The sequence below is a fragment of the Halichoerus grypus genome, chromosome 5 (genome assembly GCF_964656455.1).
Source record: "Halichoerus grypus chromosome 5, mHalGry1.hap1.1, whole genome shotgun sequence".
Lineage (NCBI taxonomy): Eukaryota > Metazoa > Chordata > Mammalia > Carnivora > Phocidae > Halichoerus > Halichoerus grypus.
Genome location: NC_135716.1, coordinates 135,382,487 through 135,406,021, shown reverse-complemented (window position 1 = coordinate 135,406,021; position 23,535 = coordinate 135,382,487). Strand labels below are relative to the sequence as shown.

General features: G+C 42.2%; 2 long non-coding RNA genes and 1 pseudogene across 5 annotated transcripts in view; all 3 read right to left on the bottom strand.

Moving 5' to 3' along the window:
- The window catches only part of LOC144381919 (uncharacterized), a 436,617-nt gene that overhangs the window by 226,963 nt on the left and 186,119 nt on the right, over positions 1-23,535 (bottom strand). The gene's annotated exons all lie outside the window — the stretch shown is intronic.
- LOC118546969 (uncharacterized) overlaps positions 1-23,535 on the bottom strand; it is a 72,413-nt gene that overhangs the window by 44,026 nt on the left and 4,852 nt on the right. For 3 of the 4 annotated variants that reach the window (XR_013448142.1, XR_013448141.1, XR_013448143.1), the window contains 2 exons: positions 22,448-22,537; positions 18,161-18,531 (listed from right to left, as the gene is read on the bottom strand). The exons of the other annotated variant lie outside the window; for it this stretch is intronic. This is a non-coding gene — a long non-coding RNA (uncharacterized LOC118546969). The remainder of the gene's footprint in view (positions 1-18,160; positions 18,532-22,447; positions 22,538-23,535) is intronic. 4 annotated transcript variants of the gene reach the window in all.
- LOC144381686 (eukaryotic translation initiation factor 4E type 2 pseudogene) lies at positions 35-14,039 on the bottom strand (annotated as a pseudogene).

The window sequence follows — 23,535 nt, the reverse complement described above, 5'->3', positions numbered from 1 at the left end:
TAAGTCACATTGTCCATTTTTCTGCTTTATAAAGTCAGAGATGCCGGAGGGCATCTAGCAGAATCAGTCCCCCAGGGGAGGGTGCAAAGGGGGACCATGTAGCCAAGGGACGTCCCTTCAGTGAGCAGAGGGAAGGACGGGCTGGAGACCTCCCGTCCATTTCAGACAAACACACGGCCATCCACATTCGGGCTGTGGTTGCTAGGTCTCTGCCAGTCGTATTCTATAGTGAAATAATATGCTCCTGACACCACACAGACCACAGGCCCACTGATTTCCATCCCACCGGGTACTGTTGCCTCAACACGGTCAGGATGGGATTCTCCCAGCAACAGGATGCCGAGCCCTTCCACAGCCAAATAACCCACTTGCCACCATTTTTGTTTGCGTCATCTTCCCACAATGGCTTCATTCCTTCTTTGAAGAGAAGGAAGCCACTGTGGCCTGTCAGATTCCAGGGAGGTACCATGTGGAGGCTGTAAAGCCTTCCGGACTGTTCTGCAGAGTCAGAGGAGCCTGTCTGTTAGATGTTCTGTTCGCAGTTCTGGGAGCAGGTGGGATGGCGGTGGTTCTCCTGGGCACCACACAGTGTGCTGCGGGGATGCTCTGCTGGTCCAAAGACAACAGCCTTCCCCTTGCCACTGCACTGGCTCCTGTCTCATTCCATTTCTCCTTCTCACCATCTTCCGACGTGCTCTTCGTTCTGCTCAGGGTCCCCACCCTTACCATCTTTCAAGGCCTTGAGCTTCCTCGCTGCCATGGTCACCCCTGCTTCCCAAAGTGAGTCTATCACTTGTTTTTTTTTTTTTTTTAAAGATTTTATTTATTTATTTGACAGAAAGAGGCACAGCGAGAGAGGGGACACAAGCAGGGGGAGTGGGAGCAGGAGAGGCAGGCTTCCCACTGAGCAGGGAGCCCCATGCGGGGCTCGATCCCAGGACCCTGGGATCATGACCTGAGCTGAAGGCAGACGCCCAACCGACTGAGCCACCCAGGTGCCCCGAATCTATCACTTGTTACATGAGAATATTTGGGGCCAGCTTTGTGGGCGTGTGCACTATGCAATGGGGCCCTGTGCTCAGAAGGTTCCCACGCTTGGTTTAAAGCTCTGCTGTCATCATTTTGAAATTCTTTTTTTTTTTTTTTAGGATTTTACTTATTTATTTGAGAGAGAGAGAGACAAGAGAGAGCAAGCACAGGTGGGGAGGGGCAGAAGGAGAGAGAGAGAATCTGAAGCAGACTCTGAACTGAGCACGGAGCCTGACACGGGGCTCGATCCCACGACCGTGAGACCATGACCTGAGCCAAAATCGAGAGTTGGCCACTTAGCCCACTGAGCCACCCAGGCGTCCCGACTGAAATTCTTAATCATCTTTGGAACCAGGGGGGCCATTCTTTCATTTTGCATTGGATCCCACAAATTATATAACCTCTCCTGACAATATTTCGAATAGCTTCATATCAAAACTCTCCATTCATCTGGACATTCTTTTTAATATGACCTGATTTAGGGTCTTTTAACCCTGTTTGTTCTTCTCTGACTTTAGTTCCCAGAACTCCCCACAGACTCTACATATGATTGAGTGAGTGTGGATTACAGGGATGCCTCAAGCAATGCTATCACAGAGCCTCCTAAGATTGTGTATTTGCGGTAATAGAAAGCAATTACTGTTTACTATAGGACAGGCATTATGTCAAGCACGCTACATGTGTTACTGACCTCATCACAATCCTCCTAGTTTTTTTTTGTTTTTTAAAGATTTTTTATTTATTTGATAGAGACAGAGAAAGAGAGAGAGAGCGATGCACAAACAGGGGGAGTGGCAGGCAAAGGGAGAAGGAGACTCCCCGCTGAGCAAGGAGCCCACATGGGACTCATCCCAGGACCCTGGGATCATGACCTGAGTTGAAGGCAGATGCTTAACCGACTGAGCCACCTGGGCGCCCCAGCATAACCCTCCTAGTTAAGAAACAGATTTATTCCCAGTTTTCAGGTGAGAAAACTGTGGCTTAGAGAGGTTACCCAACTTGCCTCAGATTGTAGCCATAGGTGGCAGAGAACTCCAACCCAGGCCTGACCAAAGGACCCTTCCACACTACGCTCTGCTATGGTTTCTCCCAAGTTACTACAGTTATAGAGGCGCTGACTCTTTGGGAGGCTGGATGCTGCCCATACGGAGCTGTTACCAATTCTGATCTCTGTCAACTAATTTTCATCTAGGGTGATTCCGCTGCCTGCTCTGTGGGGGCTGACTGGGCTACTCCCACATGGCCATTTCCTATTCCAGGTTCATGCTCTCTGTTAGGCTCTTTTCTGAGGTGCCCTTCCAAGCTTAGTCTCTATATTGGTTTCTAATTGCTGCTGTAACAAATTACCACAAATTTAGTGGCTTAAAACAACAAATTTATTATCTCACAGTTTTGCAGGTCAGACAGCTGGAATGGGCCTCACAGGGCTCAATGAAGGTGTCGGCAGAGGCCCCGTCCTTCTGGAGGCTCTGGGGGGTAGTCCATTCTTTGCCTTTTCCAACTTCTGGAGGCTGCCTGCATTCCTCAGCTTGTGGCCATGGCACTCCAACCTCTGCTTCTGTCATGTCTGCTTCTCGGACTCTGACCCTTCTGCTTCCCTCTCATAAGAACCCTGTGATGGCATGGACTACCTGGAAAATTCACAATAGTCTCCCTGTTTTAAGGTCAGCAGATTAAAAACCCTAATCCCATCTAGGATTTCCTCTTGGCACGTAGCATAACATACTCACAGGTTCTAGGAATTAGGACGGGGACATTTTTGTCCATGTCTACACACCACATACACTCGCACACACCCACACCCCTAGCTCCTCATGGGACCTGGATTCCAGGGCCTTCCCCTTCCTACAGATGCTGCTCATCTTCCTATGGATGCATTCTGTTTCTTCTGTGTTCAGTCAATAAACATTTATAAGCCATCTATTGTGAGCTAGGCCTTCGGCTAAAGGCAGGGGATACCAAGAAAAAAGACATAGTCCCTGTCCTGAAGGAGCTCGCGTTTTGGTGAAGCTGACAGAAAAATCACAAAAAGACAAGAAAATACAGCAAATCCTGGGATGGAAGGGAGCACAGGAGAGGAAGGGGCACTCAGGACTTGGGGCTTGGGGCTATGCAACTATTCCTGTCCTAGATCCAGAAAATCAAGACAGTAGAATTCACCATGGAACATTAAGGATCTGTGACCTGGTCTCTGGTGTCCCTAAAGTATCCATGCCCAGGGCTGCCAGGCAGAGCCAGGCTGCTCACAGACTGGGAAGCAGAGGAACACATAAGTCTCCCTCTGTGCTCCCGAAGGCCTCACTTCAGCGTGGGCTCAGTGGCAGCCAGGAGTTACTCATTACCGAGGTGAGGAGGATCACTGCCCAGTGGAACAAGCTTTTATAGTGTTCACGAGGGACGGACTCATCCCCGATGGTTGGTCCTCCCATTTCCCCAGTCTGGACCTGACCTAAAAGAAAGTCTTATTTTGAAAGCTGAAAAGGGAAGACATTGTTAAATACACCAAGAGGTAGTTTAGTTCCTCTCTGAGTCTGAAATGTAGAGTCTGAGGAAGGTGATAGGACTTGTAAGCTTTCAACGAATTTATGTTTGTTTTAGGTATCTATCATAGCCCAGTTTCCTGGATGTGCCTGATGACTGACCTTTGTTCCTACTCTTATCATAAGAAACCCAGAGGCTACCATCTGAGTCTCTAGCTCAAGCCCACAGACGTCTCACAGGAACCGGACCTTATTTCCAGCTCAGCACTGAACTCTACTGTCTCCTTTCAGAAACACAAGTGTGTCTGTCCGTCTGTCTGTCTGTCTGTCTGTCTATCTATCTATCTATCTATCTATGTATGTATATATTTTCACTTTCATATTTAACCTTCCTGGCTATGAAAAGCCAGGCTCTCTTATTTAGAACACACACACACACACACACACACACACACACACACACAAATTTCCTTCCCAAACCAAAAAGCTACTTTGATGAGACTGGACTCATGTTATGTCAGGTGATTGTGAAATCCCCAGTATTTGTATAAGGCTTTATAGTTGGCCAAAGATGTTCTCGGCCATTGAATCTTGCTCCTCATAACCACTTTGTGAAACAGTGTCCTCGATGGGGGTCCATTAAGCCCTAAGAAACTTTCAAAGCCATAGTCCCCTGTGAGAACGCTGACTAAATGGGGACTTTCCATTTTTTCACTAAGTTGTATAAAATAAATTCTGCCCTTCATCTACAAAGGACTAAACCAGAAATCAGTTTTATTCTCTGCTTATAGTCCCATATCTGCTCTATGGCCATCAGCCTCAACCTGAATACCTCTAGTGACATGGTCATCACCTCTTAAGACAATCTCCATCTTTGGTTGTTTCCGACTGATGGGCAGACAGAGAAGTTTATAGTTTAGGGACATTTTTGTCCATGTCTACACACCACATACACTCGCCAACACCCACACCCCTAGCTCCTCATGGGACCTGGATTCCAGGGCCTTCCCCTTCCTATAGATGCTCCTAGTGCATCTACAAGAGGGCCCGCGAGAAAGGACACCTTCATGGGGTTTGGTGTGAGCCCATTACAGTTTTTCTGTATTGGAAATGGCCAACCAACCCAATCAGATCCTTTCTCTTGGACAATATGAATGACAGGGAATCACAGAAAAGGTAGGCCACTGAATCTAATGTCTTTCCCTTCCAAATAATGCACGAGGCCTTCTGTTTATCCCAATCCTTGAAGTACTGGGACTTGGAGTTACTGTGGCTAAAGAGGACATTGCCTCACATCAACGTAATACAACTTCATCAATGAAGAGAATTTGGATGCTTCTCCTCCTTGAAACTTTCAAAAATCAAATATAAAGGTCTAATTATTATGTTCATTGTAAAGGTAAGGACATGAAATCTCAGGAAGATTAAGCAACCCAGAAGTCCCCTGGCTAGGAAGTGGGACAGCTAGCTTCTGAAACCCTGGCTACAGATTTTAGTTAACTAAAAACAAAACAAAACAAAAAACCTAACTGAAAGTTTTAAAAAATTAAAACTAAATAAAAAAATTTTAATGTATGTTTTTAGATAATAAAAACAAAAACCTGTAACACAACTTGGATGAATCTCTGGGGAATTATGCTGAGTAGAAAAAAAGCCAATTCCAAAAGGTTACATACTATATGATGCCATTCATATAACATTTTTGAAATGATGACATTTTAGACAGGGAGGCTAGATTAGTGGTTGCCGGGGAGAGATGGGGACAGGGGTGGGAGTGGTGGTCAACAGACTTTGACTCTGAGCTGGGTGGTATGGACATTGTTCCTTCTGCCCAGGGCCAAAGCAACGTGAGTTTTAGGTCAGATGTTCTTCAATGAGCCAACCCACAGGAAAGGCCTGGCTTCCAGAGCAATTTCTCAACTCACTGTCTACCCCAGAGAAATTTCAAATGGTTAGTGTGACATTAAGATTTATACACAGGTACTTGCCTGGGGAAAAAGAATGTTTACAGCAGCTTAGTGTTGCAGGGTCAACTGGACTTGCAGGTGACAATGAAGATTGATGACAACCTACAAACCATCGCATCTGGTTTGTGGAAAGGCAGGGTGACCAGATGGCTTGGGAAGTGAAGCCTGAGAAAAGAGCAATTCCAGCTAGGTACAGCTCAGTTCTTTCTGAGCTTTTGACTGCTCACAGTCAACAGGTCAATGGCAAGGGCAAAGATGTACACACAGTCTGGCAGACAGTGCAAGAGAGGAGTGACAAGAAAAGAGACAGCAGAGGACATGTATAGAATTTGCAGCTTGAAGAGACTGTGTTTGGGCTCTGCCTCTTAGAGACTGAGAGGCTATGAGCGAGTCTCAGTCTCTCTGTTTCTGATTCCTTATTTGCAAAACAGAGCAATGAACCCTTGCTGGCCTACATTACTAGTTGGTTGGGACGAACAAATGGAATAATGTAAGTAATAAATATTCTATGAACACTTACATTCTTTGCAAATGCAAAGAATAGTAATGTGATTTGGCAAGATTCCTACTGGTGGTCTCTAAGTTTCTGGACCTATGATTTGGCAAGTAAACCAATTCCACCTGAAGGCTGATGGGTCTGTGGCCCTCAGGTGAGCATCACTAAATGATCAGGTCTTGACAGCAGCCACTGCACTTCCCATCAATTCATGGATGGGGTCATATACCATGGGAGAGCAAGGGAGCATGATGGGCTCCATCTGAGCTGAGCTCTAGTAACTTCAGCCAGCTTCCTACCATACTTCCATAGCAGATCCTTGGTCCAAAGCTACGCATATAGAAAGCCTTTAATAATGAATGAACACTCATCTAATTTGGTGAGGGTTCTTTTCGTTTCTACTTATGTAATTTGGGAAATCACTGCTTTGGGAAATGCTGCACATGAGAGGGGAGATTATCATGGTGGGTAACAGTCTAGCCAGAGACCCTGTGGGAGGGAGGCACTTCGGGTTGAGTTGAAAACCCTCTTTGAGAAGTGGCATAATGGGGCAGAAAGCATGTTGGCTCTAAATGCAATTAGCTGTGTGACAAAGACCTAGCTTCATCTCCTCTGAGTCATGGTTTTCTCACCTATAAAATGGTCATGACAATAGTGCTCTCCTCACAGAACTGTCCTGAAGACTAAATGAGATAAACAGATACAGCACAGCTGGTGCAGAGTAGAAACACAGTAATTCGGATCCTTTCTTTAAGGATAGGAAGAAGATACCGTAACTCCTTTAAAATACCTTCTTGTCCATGTTTTTCAGAGATAATGAAAACAGGAGCCTTGGCTAGCTAAGCTTATCCTCTTTGTAGCTCCTGAGAATGCACCTTATCAAACATGGGATTTGGAGGCAAACATAGACTCATATTCCTGCTCCACCAATTACAAGGTATGTGATCTTAAACGTGTTAGCTAATCTCTCCTAATCTCTGTCTCTTCAGTGTAACACAGAGTTCAATAATAGCTATGAATATGGCTGTTCAGAAAGTTAAACAGGTAGTAAATGTAAAATGTCTTGAGACATCGTCTTACACACAGTCTGAGTGCAATCAATGCCTCTCCTCATAACTACCTTGGGTGTGGCAGCAGGTGTGCACAGAGAAGTGAAGGACAGAATGTCCACAGACATCACTATTATTTTTCTTAATCATCACTAATACTTGGTTCCATCTGTGCAGTATGTTCTTCCCACTTGAGATCCACAATAGCTCACACTAAAGGCCTTCTGGAGCACGGACGAGCCAACGGGGTAGTGTGGCTGCCAAGAAAGGACGGATGGAACCCTCACGCCACACCTGGACTACTGCATGACACATTTACATTGGACATGAATGAACTGGAGAGCATGCCAAAGGGAGCAAGCAGGACGGGAAAGTGGCTGGAAAGATGCCACGTGAGAAATGTCTGAGCGACAGGGACAAGAAAAACTGAAGAGTGGGTACAACCAAATCGATGTTTGAAGGAACTGATAGGTCAAAGGATGACTTCATTTATTCTGTCATTCCCTGGAGAGCAGAACTCAGACCACTGGGTCGAAGTTACTTGGGGATACAATTCAAAGACTTTTCTGACAAGGCAGCTGTCTAGCAGTGGAGAGGGCTGTCCACCAAAGGAAGGATTGAGTCCCAGAGACTGGCTCTTAGGGGCAGAGGTGGGTAAGCTGGCATGGACATCCCCCCAGGTCCTTCACAACTTGCAAGTCTATCTCAGGAGAGGCCCATGACGGCTCCAACAGAAGCAGCCTTGAATTAGCAAGTCATTTATATAACCCAGTTCCTTCAGTGTATTAGAAATCTTGGGGGCCCTGCAAGAGGATATAGGGGAAAGACATCTTATTTACCTCAATACTAGCTATAGTTTCTATGCTACGTGAAAGGCCCAATCTATGTATTTCACAAACACATAATGCTTATCACCTCTCAGGAGGGTACCTGAAGTGCCAAACCAACCTCTTTCTCATGTTCAATTTCTCATTCCAGAAACAATATAGTGGAGAAAGGAAGCTATAACCACTAACATTTAAAAATGGACTTCAAAGTAAAGAAATAACAGCTTCGTATTTGAGCACATTAGTTAATACCACAAACTTCCATTTGCATACACGTAAAATGGGGATGATAGTGATATTTACCTCCAAGGACCGTTCATTCATTCATTCAACAGATATTTGGGCATGAATTATGGACCAGGCCTGGTTCCACTTGCTGGGAACTTACATCACTGAGCTAACAAGACACACAGCCCCTGCAGAGCCTACATTCTGGTTGGGGGGAGATGGCAATATACACGGTAAGTAAACTGGAGTATATTAGTATGAACATACTATGCAAAAGTGCTATGAGAAAATTAAGCAGAGATAGGGACAGGGCAGAGACGGCGGCAGTTTCTAAGAAAGGATTCAGTAAGCTAATGCAATGAAAGTTACTGCGGGGATAGGTTCAGTGTTAGCTATTATTACCATGGAGACTTCTGAGCTTGCAAGCCCTACAGTTAAATGCATCATCCTGTCCTGAATCATTGAATAGGTGGTATGTATTCAAAATCAAAACCAAAAGGGAGTGGATCCCAGTATTGTTTTCAAGTGGAAAAAGCAATGAAAATGTCATGACTCTGGCGTTCCGGCATTGCCTCATTTATGCCAGGGTGCTGTTAAGAATCTCTAGGAAATACAGGAATGCAAAAACTGGGGCTTGAACGAAATTACACCAGGTGAGTGACCTAACTTTTCTAAGCTTTAGTTTTTTCCCCTACGTTTGACCAGGGCTGTTGTTAACATTTAGTAAACACACAGGTAAAGTGCTGGGCACACAGCGGTACAGTTAGCTTAATTATCATTGTCCAAACTCATCTGAATTTTCAGATTTTCACTGTGTTCTGAATGAAAAAACAAGGCCGTACTCCTCAGGAAGGAACACCCCACAATCACATGTTGCTAGGAATTGGCCTAAGGTCACTTGTTATGAGAATAAACCAGGAAAACATAAGGAAGCGTTCAACTGATTAAATGTTCGGTCCAGTCCTCAGCCTTGCTAACTCCTTGGCTGCAGTCTTCAGAATTCCAGAAGATACAAACAAAAGACACACTGATTCACTCAAAACAGTTCTTCGTACAAATCTGAGGATTTAGCCAAAAAGCAGTCCAAAAGGATTTATGAAGTGTGCTTCCCTCTACAGAGCCTGCAAGTCAAGGAGACACACAGGCTCCCTTTAATCAGCCCTATTTTCCCAGAGACCTCTGTAGCATCGTCCCTCTGCTTCTTACCACTCTGATTGAGAGTCTCGGGAAATGAGAATTTAATTTGTTCTGTGTTGAACTTTTCTCATGGGGACTTTACAAGGAAGGAGCTCTTTCTGTTTTCCCCTACCAGTCCCACTTCTACAAGTTCTGAAGTAAAGGAAAGCTTTGAAGTGTTTATTGGTGTTAATGCCTTTTCTACTAGCCATCCCCAAGTTGAGAAGGCTAGTTCTAGAATCAAAGTCCTCCACTCACTCCTAGATAGCACAGTAACCCCTTCTCTGCTTATGGGAGCCTTGCATCCAGCAATCTGCCCCTTCCAGGGGTTGCTGTGACCCTCTGACACTTCAAAAAGAATAAAGAGGGACAAAGGTGTGGGCTTTGCTGGGTCTCAGTCAGTGCTTCTCAAATAATCTGTGGTGAAAGACCAGTTTGTTCTTATTTCCAATCCATCATAGACTGGTAATTTTCATAAAATACAATAAAAATTAACTGCTAGGAAAAAATTTAAAGACATAAAGTGGAAGCCAATGTTTTATTACTAGATTCAAGTCATAAAATTACTGTCACACTGTGAAAATTTTCAATGTTTATTCACAACTTCTGTATTTTATCTAGCTGTGGATTGCAGCACTGATTGGTCACCGGTGAGCCATGCACACTTCACTTGAAATGAAACACAAAGCCAACTTACCCCCTTGCCCTAAATTTAAGTGCAGTGGTTGACACCTAGTAATCACTCACTAAATATGAGCTACTACTCTTCTCCCCAGGCCAGTGAGATGAGGGGACACATTAACCAGGAGACTGAGATGGATGACTTTCTACACTGTTGCTACTGACCTCGGACAAGTGTCTTCACCGTGCTGAGCATTAGTTCCAAAATGTAAAATACACAATGAGATGATCTAGAGTCTACCATCTGAATCAGTAACTTGTGGATTTAATGCATTATGTCCCAGTACACCAACCCACCAACATACACTCAAGCAGGCAACTGCAAAGTTTCAGGAAGTAGTAGTATCCTTACCACATGGATGCATTCTGATTATTTTCTATTTTTTTAAAAAATGCTGCTCAAGACATACTTGATTTCAAACCCACAGCCTGAAAAATGCTAGAGCAAATGATCTCTACAGTTCCTCTCCTCAATGATACGGCTAACAAGTAGGTTCCCGTCAGTCATTTACAACTTGATTTCCAGAGAGCAGACATTAAAGTCAGGTGCATGGAAAAGTTTTTGTTGCTTTTGTTGAAGCCAGCTGATTCTACAGTGGGATACTCTTTAAACATTTTTTTTTTATTCAAGCATAATTACATTTATATTAGTTTCAGGTTTACAACATGATTCAACCATTCCATACATTTCTTAAGTGTTTGTCAAGATATGTGTACTTAATCCCCTTTATCTATTTCACCCAACCCCCCCACCCCCCCGAAAGGTAACCTAGAGGCATCACTGGAAAACTCCTACCTGCCCTCCTGCAAGTTTCCTTCAGGCAAATGTGACAGATGATTGTGAACAAATTTCCTTACTGGATTTTGCTGTCTGGCTAAATTTTGGAGAAGGGAGAAGTGGCGGTAGTGGAAGTCCACAGGCCGCTGGAAGTGGTCGGATTGCACCGGTATTTCCACTCCTTCACATGCTAGAAGCAACAGGTGAGGGACTCTGTAGGAAAGGAATACTGACAGGCAGCCTTCTATGCAAGAGGGGATTTTATAGTCCTTTTATTCTTTTAATGAATCATTTTAACTTGTGAATTGCAACTCTGTTGAAGAATAAAACACGGAATTATTTCCAATGACTTCTTTTGGGCTCTGTATAACCTCCCCTTTCCTCTTGAGTACTAAGAACATCTCCAATTGGCCTCCCAATCCAAGTAGCTATGCGTTTCGTTTGGTAACTTTACCCTCGGATTCAGTAGGCTCTGTAGCTCTCTCCAGCTGAGGCAGGTCTTGATGCTCCAGGGGTGTGGGGTGGAGGAGTGAGGTGGTTTCTCTCCCACCTGCACACCTCACCTTCTCCATGAGCTGATTCTTTGGTTGCTTCCTTTCATTACTGTCCTCAGTGAATTTGAGAGCTGGTTCTGAGGAAATGACAGCTTTCAAAAAAGCTCCACCAGAATGCTGGCTTGCCTTCTCGTGACATTCAAAAGGGAATCCGCAGATGCCCACCCCCCCCGCCCCCGCCACAACCCTTGGTGGGGGTGTTTTCTGCCTGGCTAGAGGCCTGCACTTTGGGATACCATCCATATCCTGGCTCACTCCTGGGAGGGCACATCTGTGACCTCTTTGCTGAGAGGCACAGCCAGGGTTCCCTGCAGGGGTTGTGCGGAGTGCTCTCCTGTTGGGCACTAGCCAGAAAGCTTAAGTCCCCAGCCATTTTCTATGGATTCACTTGAGACCACAGTGTCCAAGAAACCTCACATCCGTGTCCCACCCAATTTGTCTTCACTTTCCTCTCTCCACGCCTCTTAGCTTTGCAGTCTGGGCATGAGAACCTCTTTCTGGGATAATGCTCACCAATTTTCAGACAAAAGATGATCTCCAAGTTGAACGCACCCTTCTCTGAGGGAGGTTCCTCCCAAAGTCGACATCTCTCCCTCTCCCAGCCCTTTTACTTGGGTGTGAGAGATGAATGCAATTAAAGAATGGTTCTACCAAAATGACCTTTTGAAAAAAAAGCTCTGCAGGAAAATGCTGGCCACAGAGCTGCAGTCCTCTGACCAGAGAAAAGTGGGGTTTCTTTTTGTAAGCCTAAATTTTATTTATTTTTTTTTGTTTTAGTGTAGTTACACATTGTTACATTAGTTGGAAAACTGGACAACTACAAGTAAAACAATGAAAGTGGACCACTTTCTAACACCATACACACAAAATCAAAATGGATTAAGTACCTAAATGTCAAAACTGAGGATTCTCAACACCTTGTTTTTAGCTGTGAGTTCTTCTCGCCTCTTCTTAGAAAACAAGGAAGACTCCACTCAGCATCTCATACTGCCTTAGATTTCTACTGCAAGCCACATTGCAGGCTCTCGTGAACAGCAACGGATAGATACATGGTCCTTGTCCTCAAGGAACTCCCAGTCTAAGGAGACATCAAATACACATAACCCCACACACAGCCATTAATTGTGACAAGCTCTCTGAAGAAAAACCACAGAGTGCCACATGACTGGACATAGTTGGTGTCAAGAGTCTCTAAGGAATTACTATCTAACCAGAGGCTAAGAAACAACCAGATGGAATGAATAGCAAGGGTATCCCAGGCAGAAGAAAATGCACCTGAGGCAAGAGACTTCATTCCCCAAAGGGTGAGTGAGTCAACTAGGTGCAAAAGATGAAATCAGAGAGGTAGGTGAGAGCCAGCTGCCCAGGACCTCCAGGTACGATAAGGACAATAGTCTTGGTCCCCAGAGTAAAGAAAGCCATCAGAAGGCTTTTTTTGGTGCCATGATCAAATTTTAAAAGGTAAATTACAGCTGCACAGCTTGAGAGAACATCAGAAGGCAAGAATGGAATGGGGAAGGTGGTGTGTACGGTAGTATGTAAGTTTTAAAGCATTTCTACATATGCTAGGTTTAATCCCTTTTCAAAGCCTCACCTACTAAACATTCAAGAGCAAAACTGGATTAACTTGTATTAACTTAATTTCCTATACTTTTCCTGTTCTGGACTCAGACCCTCTCTCTTACCACTTGGCTAGCTGTGTGGCTTAGGGACCGCCATGAGCCGAGCCTCCTCAGGTTCCTCAATTAGAAGATTTGCATTAGGGTGAAATGAGCACCTGGGTGCTCAACAAACATGGATTCATCTCAAGCAAAAAAGGTAAAAAGGAAGTTGTCTTCTATTTGATCCAACTGCTTAAACAAAATTCTGTAAATTACACAAGAGACTGTCCAAAATGCATTTACTAAAGAGTGGCACATTTTATGGTATTAGGATATTAGAATAATTTAAGACTTGCTAGGTGAGTCAGGATTTTTTTTTTTTTTTAACAGATATCAGTGAGTGGTACTAAAATGTAGATTTATGTCTAGACATTTTATTGGCAGACATTTTTAAACTCCTTGACATCCTCCCCATAAAAAAAAGGCGTCTATATTCCCAATGACATAGCTTCCCAGAAATCTAGTCTTTATCAATGTGACTTTGAGAATTTCCACCCTCCCAGAGGATCTAAACCTCTACAGTAAAAATAGTATGTTATCTACAAAGGGGTGAGCAAAGGTACCACCACTTCTCAGTCTGATGCCCATGGCAGACACTGGGAGACATGGATGGGTGGGTACAGTGCTACTTCCTGTGGACCAGATGTAGCCTCAGGAGTCTCAACGAAGTGCTCTAGGCAGCTACCCCCACTGACCCGAAAATACTCCCAGTCTGAAGGTACTCATTTTCAAAGTGGGGAAAAAAAAAAAAATGAAGCAATGGGAGTCTAATATAGGTAATATATCTGGAATTCAATTTACAAAGAGCAGAAAATGAAAACGAATTTCCCACTAAATTGGAACCGTTCTCCACATCTTCCCATTTTCTTAACAGCACTACCCATCTCCTCATAATCTCATGGAAAACAAAGTACAGTAATAGTCCAAATGCATAAAAATATAATCAGCTTACTCCACTCATTTCTATTACGTGAATTGTTTTAACATATATCACATCAGAAGCATGTATTCCAACCCCAAACCCTTTCAAACAATTTAAAGAACTCCAGCTGAGAATGTTCCAGGCACATTCTCATACCTGGCACTGTCAATGGGAATCTTCACAATCATCATGTTTTGGAGGTGCCTCCCTTCGTCTTGCTCATGCTTAATGAGATTTTGTGTGGTACAAGATTAACTGAACAGGTAATGTGAAAATGAACTGTATGACAGGAATAGGTTATGTAAATATGAATGCAGAGTTTTAAGGAAGCAATTTTTAGGAGGAAAAGTCCTCTACAAGAAGCATAGAAACACAAAGAGACTTGCTGTCTCAAAAATCAATTGATCTGGAAAAAAAAAATCCATTTAATAATGACACATTTATAATTGCCTGGTTATTCAGAAGCAGGTATAGCAAAATATTTGAAATTGGTGTGGCTGGGTCAAGAGCTCACCCCCCTGGCTCCAACTCTGCATGGTATGATCAAGGCAGAATACTGCATGGCATCTGGGTGGGGGCAGTTCCTACAACTACCATCTGATTTCCAAAGCATGGCCCCAAGTAAAGAGCTTTGTGATGAAGTAGATAGGGTCTACAAATGCTTTTTACTCATGGCTAATAAAACATGATCCCCGAGAGAAGATTACTGCTGCCTATTTCTTGTCTCTATGCTTTCACTTCTCTTATTTTCAAATGTAGACATGTAATAACAAATAGAACTGTTTCATGATCAACAGCAAGCCTAGAACACTCCTTCTAATGAGGCTGGTCGTATTTGAGTTACAAGTCCAATTAGGATGTCTAAAAGTTTGATTTATTTAGAGATACTGGAGCTATTCTTTTCAGACACTGTTATTTCTACATTTTGAGAATATGCCACGCTTGAATCTTCCTTTAGTCATCAAAATGGTCACATATGTACACAGAACTAGCTGCGTGTATATATAATTCATGATACATAGTACATGTGCATATATATATGAGATAATACAATTTCATCTTTACCACAGTTCCGAAGAAGTGGGCAAATGAGGCAACTGGAGCATGGAGAGACCCAGTGAGCCACCCTGATTTCAAGAGATACAGTGTAAAGCCAGCAAGAGGTGCCCCATCACCTCACTACCTGTTGAGGCCCTTTTCCCATTTTTTTTTAGTACTCACCCTAGGCTTCAGTTTCTTTATATTTTACAAAATTTTATAACTATGTTACATCAGAAACCCTGGAAATATGTCTGTCTACAGACCAGAGTTTAAATGCAAAAAGACATGAAAATTACATTTTAACATTTTAAATTCTTATTTGAAACTGTTATCTTCACACTAAAGACTAAGGAAGAAAGCAATCCACTCACTCCTGTTGTGGGCTGCAACAGTGCTTTTACCCTGAAGTGCCTTTTTTTTTAATTGTGGTAAAATATACATAAAATGTATATTTTAACTATTCTTAAGTGTGCAGTTCTGTGGCATGAAGTACATTCACACTGTTGTGCAACCAGCACCATCCATCTTCATTTTTTCATCTTCCCCAATAACTCTGTCCCCATCGAACATGAACTCCACCCCCCCCCCCACCACCAGCAGTCCTGGGCAACAACCATTCCACTTTCTGGCATTAGGAATTTGACTACTCTAGGAACCTCATACCAGAGGAGTTACACAATAGTTATCTTTTTGTGTCTAGCTCATTTCACTTAGCTATCATCAAGGTCCATCCATCCATGTTGTAGCACGTGTCTGCATTTTCTTTTTTTAAAGCTGAGTAATATTCCATTGTACCCATACACCTTCTGTTTATCCATTTGTCCATCATTGCTTCTACCTTTGGACTATAGTGAATAATGCTGCTGTGAACCTGGGTGTACAAATATCTGTTTGACTCCCTTCGTTTGGGTATATAACTGTAAGTGGAATGGGATGCTGGATCATACAGTGTTTCTATGTTTAATTCCATTCTTACATACCTAAATGAAGAATGCAATGAATACACCAACCAGACACATTGTGTTTGTTTTAATCAAAGCAGTGGAAAAACAACATCAGATTTTCCCCGCATCACTTCTCACTTAACCTGTTGGAACACCTTACATCTAAGAACTGCCTTGAAGATGCCAAAGACCTCCAGGCCTAGGCAAGCCTTCCAGAGCTCTTGCCACAGACCAAGCCTCGGGCTTTCCTGTTGACAGGAAACAGGACCCAGCATAGCTCCATCTGCAGAAGTGCCGGGGTGATTCCAAACTACACCCAACATTCGCTCTACAGCATGCCACAGGCTTGGGTGTGGATCCTGGCATCAGAATCTGGTGTATGAAATCTCAATTTTTATAAAACGGGAAAACAGGAAGATCAAAGAAGGTGGTGAAATCCTCACCAAGGCCAATGATTGCATAACACATCGCTCCCTGAGGCACTTTTTTCCACCTGCTGTAACACTAAAAATTAGGAATGTTTCAAGTTACTTGAAAATTCACCAATCCCAGAACTTTCCTTTCTTAGAAGTTCTTCCAGGGTTTCTGTCAGAAATTCCCTTTCTGTTTAAGGAAACAGAAAACTCCCAAGGAATTTCAGGACTGATAGTGTAATATACAGCTCCCTATAAGTAATCAAAAACATCATCTAACCCGACGTTTAGAGAAACTCTGAATGTATGATGACATGTGAAAGTACTGGGCCATAATGTGGTCAATGCCATGCGAAAAACAATTCAAGGCCAAGGGTATGGCTCAAGGGAATGGTCCCTGTTCAGGAGAGAAGAGGGGTTAAAGAGAATTATGTGGACTGGCAAAGGAATGCAATGTCTGAGGATCACACAATGAAGGCTGAAACTGAGCCTCTCTGAATGGGAAGGCAAAGCTTCGCCTCTCTGCTCACACCTCTGGTTCCCCTTTTTCCTCATTCTGTCTCAGTGAATGATGTGATAATACACTTGGCCCAAGTCCAAGATATTAACTGGGCTGCACTGATTAGCAGGTAAGGTCTCTGTACACTGAAAGGTCACACATATGGCTTTTCCTTCCCTGGATCCTCTCACCCTGTGGTAGGCACACCCTGACCTCAGCAGGCTCTGTCATCTCTTAGTCCAAGAATATGGGTCACTGCTTTGGGTTCCTACACCAGTCATCTATCCAGAGGATAGTCAGATTCCCAAATATTGACATGAACCTGGGAAGAGGTAAGAGGTCTCTGTTTAATGCACTGAGCCTAAGCTATATAAGATTATGTGAGCTTTGCAGCAGACTGTGAGCTAACACATAGTAAGCTCGTGTACTTTGATTCTTGTCCGCTGCTGATCCATGTATACAGCTTCCCTAGGGGTCTTGAAGGATGTGGGAAACCCTGGGTTCTCTTAGAACCCCACCCCAAACCAAACAGTACTCTCTAGTGTGGGATGCAGGCTAAAAACGCACACTCTGTTAAATTTCCTAGTCTTTTATGCAAACCTGATGCTGGATTGGTATTCATAGATTTATCTCCCTGAAATCAATTTGTTTTAGATGTTACTTCAGAGTGGTCCTCAATTCTTGATAGAAATAAAATTATTTACATTTTATTTTCATGTAAAGATGACAGCAACGATAACATGGGCATTCAGCAAATATTTTTTGAATTAGACTAGATTCTAAATTATTTTTTACATTCCTGAAACATGATGTGTCCTATCCATTCCTTAAGCACAAAGATATAATTTTATTCATGCAATATCATCAATGTTGCTCAACATGTAGGGCTTTTTTTCCTCCCTGTTTAAGTCGAATTTCATTTTGAACATCTAGTGTTGACAAGTATCTAGCTAATCAAGTTACCTCTTACATTTATAAAAACGGCAAATCAATTGCTCCTCACAATCCCCATGCAGCTCTTCCTGCCCCTGTACTTTAATAAAAACACCTTTTTACACTGAAACGCTGAAAGGGAAAAAAAAAAAAAGGGGAGGGGGGCGCCTGGCTGGCTTAGTGGGTGAGGCATGTGACTCTTGATCTCAGGGTTGTGAGTTCAAGCCCCACATTGGGTGTAGAGATTACTTAAACGTAAAATCTTAAAAAAAAAAAAAAAAAAAAGGCACAAATTTCTCTGAATACCTCTTCAGAAATACTGATTCACACTTAGCACTTATCTAGCACCAGCATCTTAAAAGTTCTAAAGATCTTAATACACTCAGTGCAACCATCTTCACCCTGCCATGCAAGCGACTACCCAACTCCTCCTTATCCCCGCCATGTTACAAAACAAGACAAAGATAGAGGGAATAACATACCCTATGTTCCAGGAGAGGTACAATACAGGAACAGGGAAGCGGGTTTCTGGGTCCCCACCACTGTTTCACATGCCCACTTCATCTTCGGTCTTCCTTCCTGGGCATGATGGGACTCCTTTGATGGAAGGCAAGATGGCTGCCATCCTTCAGTTATCACAGTACTGTACCTTTAGAATGGACAGCATCAGCACTGTGATAACTGAGCCAGGGCAGCCTGTCAGTCACGCTGTCGGCCAGCACCATCCTTTCTGGGTGGTTGCACGACTCCCTCCGAAGGCTCCTCATGGAGTGAAGAACTAAAAGATACCCTTCTGGTTCGAGATGTGGGGAAGCGAAGAAAAAGTAGGGTCATGGCCCGGCAAGTGTTGAGACTGAAACAATAAAGGCCCAGTTGAATCATATTAAGATGAAAGATGAACAGAAGATGAATGCATGTTAATGACGAGCAACCATGTGATTAAGCTTTCACTCTGATCAAATATGCAGTAAGCTTCCCAGCTGTTACAGTGATACTTCTTCCATGCATGGATTCACTGACTTTATCTCCCTGACCTCAATCACCCATGCAATAAATAATTATTGAGGAACTACTCTGTTCCAAGTTCTCTTCTAGATGTTCAGCCAATGAAGATAAATAAGACATGGCCCTTCACCCTCAAAGTGCTCGCAAACATAACCATATAGCCATAATACTTCACGTGTGTGCCCAACATTAAACAATTTCCCATGTGCATTCTCATTTGGTTTTCACAAGAACCCATATGGGGCTGTCCATGAATTATCCATTGATTTATCACCAAAGGATTCTAGAAATAGATTAGGTATCATTAGCCCATTTTACAGATAGAAAATAAAAACTTGAGAGGTTAGGTGATTTACCTGAGATCATGCCCTAAGTTATGGTAAACCTGGGCTCAAATCCACATTCAATGATCAAGCCCAGTGCTTTTTTTCTCTACCCCAACCTGGCCATTCGACTCATCAACTGGATACACAACTTATATAAACAAAAGGATTTCTGAAAATATTTAATTTTGGCTTAAGATTTTTAGTTTTCTCAGTATCTCAGATCATGAAGCAGAAACTAGTGGGGATTTTATGCTTTAAGGAGATATACACATTAGTCAAAAAAAAAAAAAGAGAGAGACTTTTATTGTTCTTGCTCTGAGTGCTAAGGATGTACTCAAACTGATGATACTGATGATAATTACATATTTAAGCACACCTGCACAGTGTTTTCCACTACAGTTAATGTCAATTCTACAGTTACAGTGGGGCAAGAACCACTGACAACCTTTGGAATGCCTTTAAAAAAAAAAAAACAAACATCACTTGCTTTGAAATTATCTGTACCTTTGAGATGCACCCTGAAGTCATTTCAGGGATGATTCTTAGTTTTAATAAGTATAAAACAATTCTGAAATTGGAATTCAGGCTTCAGAATATCAACTTATTAAAACCATGATTCACTCGGTTTTTTTCCACGTCAGTCATAAGATCTCAAGTTATTTCAATATGAATGGAACTTGACAGATATTTGAAAAATAATTATGTTTTCAATTAGGCGTTTTCTCAGTTTCAATGATTCATTATATGCAAATTAAATATTAGCTCTGTACTTCAAATAAGACAGAGAGATAGATGAGTCAATTCTTTAGATCAGAAGTCAGAACACAGGAGTACAGTGACTTTCTGCACTATGAAACTGACCTAATCTTCAGAAAAGTAACATCCAGTGAAATAATCCACCTCCACACAAATTAAAACAACATTCTCTAACATGCAAAAATATCTAATACTTAAGGAGGTCACAATGGCTAGGTCTTAGCCAACTGATGTAATACAGAGTTGAAACACGAGAGGGCAATGAAGATTTAAAAAAAAAAGTTGGATCCCATAACCCAAGGTTCCTGGAAATAGCTGCACATTTTCATTCAAATTATAAACATCTGTTACGCGAAAAGAAAGATATCGTGATTACTTGAGAATAAAATTTTAGATAGCTGATCTGTCAAAAAGAATAAAAAGATCACCACCTAATATTTCCTGGCCACAGATTCCATCAGCTCTGGAAAAGAGGAATACTTCCTCGGAGACACTGAAGGGTGGACAAGTATGGGCACAACTAAGTAACCCTGATGTTCTTAGAAGTTATTAGACTGTTCCTCACGAAGACTGAGCATTAATGTAACTGAATGTCTAAATACAAAGTATACAAAGATGAACTTCATGTCTGTCATGTACTGCAAAGTTGAAATTCACCTTATTTAGCCATGACCAAAACCCATACAACTAAACATTTCTGCTACAGTAAATAAAGGATCTTTCCTTATTTCTCTCTCACTCTGGTCATTTTTTTCCTATCTAAACTGGGATTAAAAAAAAAAAAATCAACCCAGAGACCAAGTGATAAAAAGCAAATTGTCATTATTCTGTGAATAAGAAACATTTCTTTCTCAAAAGATTTTTCTTATAAAAATTGAATTTTTTTAATATTAAAACAAGGGACTGCAGGTACTCATGCTACACTATCAAAATATACTGCACAGAGGAGAAGAAGAAAAAATAGTGATGTAAAATGCTTTCCTCCAGAGATCAAAATGATTTTAAAGTTCTTCTTGATAAAAATGATACAAACTCAGAACAGTTTCTTCATGATGCAGGCACCAAATATTATCAATAAATCAAGTACCTGTGGCAAACTGGTATACTAAAGAACTTGCTTTTAAATCTTGTGGAGTACAAATGCACAAAGAACATGTCCCGTCCTTCTTATCTCTGGACTAAAAATGAAAATACAGGGTGCCTGGGTGGCTCAGTTGGTTAAGCGACTGCCTTCGGCTCAGGTCATGATCCCGGAGTCCTGGGATTGAGTCCCACATTGGGCTCCCAGCTCAGCGGGGAGCCTGCTTCTCCCTCTGACCCTCTCCCCTCTCATGCTGTTTCTCTCTCTCTCTCGCTCTCTAATAAATAAATAAAAATCTTAAAAAAAAAATGAAAATACAATGATTTTGAACATCTAAATACCTGAGTCAGTCACTGGAGGCACTGAAAATAAGCAATGCAAAGTATTCAAAAAGTACTTTTAAACTAAAATAGTTTAACTAGGTCTAAATTTCAATCCACCAGCCTTTTACTAAAGTGTGATTTTTTTCCAAATCACAACTGTAATCCAACTCACTGATACTATAAAATGTGCATATCTGACCGAACTGGGAAGCTATAAAAATGTACTTCCACAAAAGATGCTCAAGTATCAATTACTGCTTTGCATCTTGTTGCAAAGCTCTGCTACATTAAGAGTTTTTGGGGCACCTGGGTGGCTCAGTTGTTAAGCGTCTGCCTTCGGCTCAGGTCATGATCCCAGGGTCCTGGGATCGAGCCCCGCATCGGGCTCCCTGCTCGGCGGGAAGCCTGCTTCTCCCTTTCCCACTCCCCCTGCTTGTGTTCCCTCTCTCGCTGTGTCTCTCTCTGTCAAATAAATAAATAAAATCTTAAAAAAAAAAAAAAAGAGTTTTTAAAACCTAACTTGTGCTAGAGATTATTAGGAGACCTGGAGTGAGGGGGGGGGGGGTTACAGGTATTTTTTTCTTAAGAAGAAAGAAACTGGCTCAAAAGGCGAGGAGAAGCCAAGGACCGCTGCCCCATGCAGTGCACCGTCCACCCCAATTCTCGCGAAGCAGCATTAACTGGGAGTAATTAGAAAGGAGTGTCATGTTTTACCCACTCCCAGCAGTGGCCCCTAAGTCATCTCCTACTGCATGTCCCTAACAGATCCATCTCGAGGAAAAGCCCTATCAAAAAAAGTATGGACACAATAAGGTAGAGGGAGAAAGAACAAGTGTTCTCCTTATGCTAACAGGGATTTTAGTCCAAAGAGGCTACAGAAGACTAAAAATTTATGAATAAATGGATCAGCCCATAAATTCTATTATTAACCTTTTCCTCTTATATACACACACTCAGCATACATACTTGCAGTGCAGCTGTCTATCCCACAGTTATTTTGCTTTCTGATTTTGTTCTAGGCTCACTTTCCCCCCAGATTTTGGATTTTATAGTCTATTCACAAGTCAGTTTTATTCTGATTTCACCTCTGTATTAAATCTTTTAAGATAACTAGTCAAGATGATCTACCCCTGGCTAACCATCTCTAAACACCCTAACGGTCTCTAATTAATCTATGACCTCCTCATTATTGCAGCACTGCCATTTAAAGATTCTGGGTCTTAGATTCTCGGATGCCCTGCATGGACAACTGAAGAGGGCAACACCAAAGATTCTCACCGTCCTCAAGTTCTAGAGCCGTGAGCTGCTCCAGAAACAAACTCCTCTTTTCCGCAGAGTCCACCATTCTCAGAGCTTTTATTCCTACATCTGTAAAATAAACACATTTCTATTTGTACCATATGCTACAGTGGTAGTGCACTCATTATTAGGTGCTATTTCTTATACAGGCATACCTCAGAGCTATTGTGGGTCCAGTTCTAGACCACTGCAATAAAGTAACACAATAAAACCAGTCAAAAGAATTTTTTGGTTTCCCAGTGCATATGTAAGTTATGCTCATACTACACCATAGCTTATTAAGTGTGCAATGGTATTATGTCTAAAGAAACAATGTAGAGGAGCACCTGGGTGGCTCAGTTGGTTAAGCTTCCGACTCTTGTTTTTGGCTCAGGTCATGATCTCAGGGTTATGAGATAGAGCCCCACATCACGCTCTCCGTTGGACATGGAGCCTGCTTAAAGAGTCTCTCTCTCTCTCTCCCTCTGCCCCTGCTCTCTCTCTCAAAAAAGAAACAATGTACATACTTTAATTAAAAAATAAAATCTTTTAAAAAAAAAAATACCTTACCCAAAAAATGCTTATCATCTGAGCTTTTAGCAAGTCATATTCACTGATTACAGATCACCAAAACAAGTATAATAATGAAAAGTTTGAAATATTCTGAGAATTACCAAAAAGTGACAAAGACACAAAGTGAGCAAATGCTGTTGGAAAAATGGTGCCAATGGACTTGCCCAACATAAAGTTGCCACAAACCTTCAATGTGTAAAAAAACACACCAAAAAAACACACAAAAACAAAAACCACCATATCTGTGAAGCACCATAAAACAAGGTCTGCCTGTACTGTACTGTAATTTGACACCGCTAATAATTACTTCTTCAAATTAGCAGTATTGTTCCTGAAGTCAGAGACTGTTTTCTTCAGGGCACTTCACAACACTAATCACAGTCCTTTCCACAACGTGCAAGCTCAACAGGTATTTAATTAACTGACAAACCTTGTCATTTCCTATGGCTTCTCTAAATAGGTTATCAACCAAAGTGTACGTTTAATTCCAGCCTCTGTCTGTTCGGTCTTAAGCA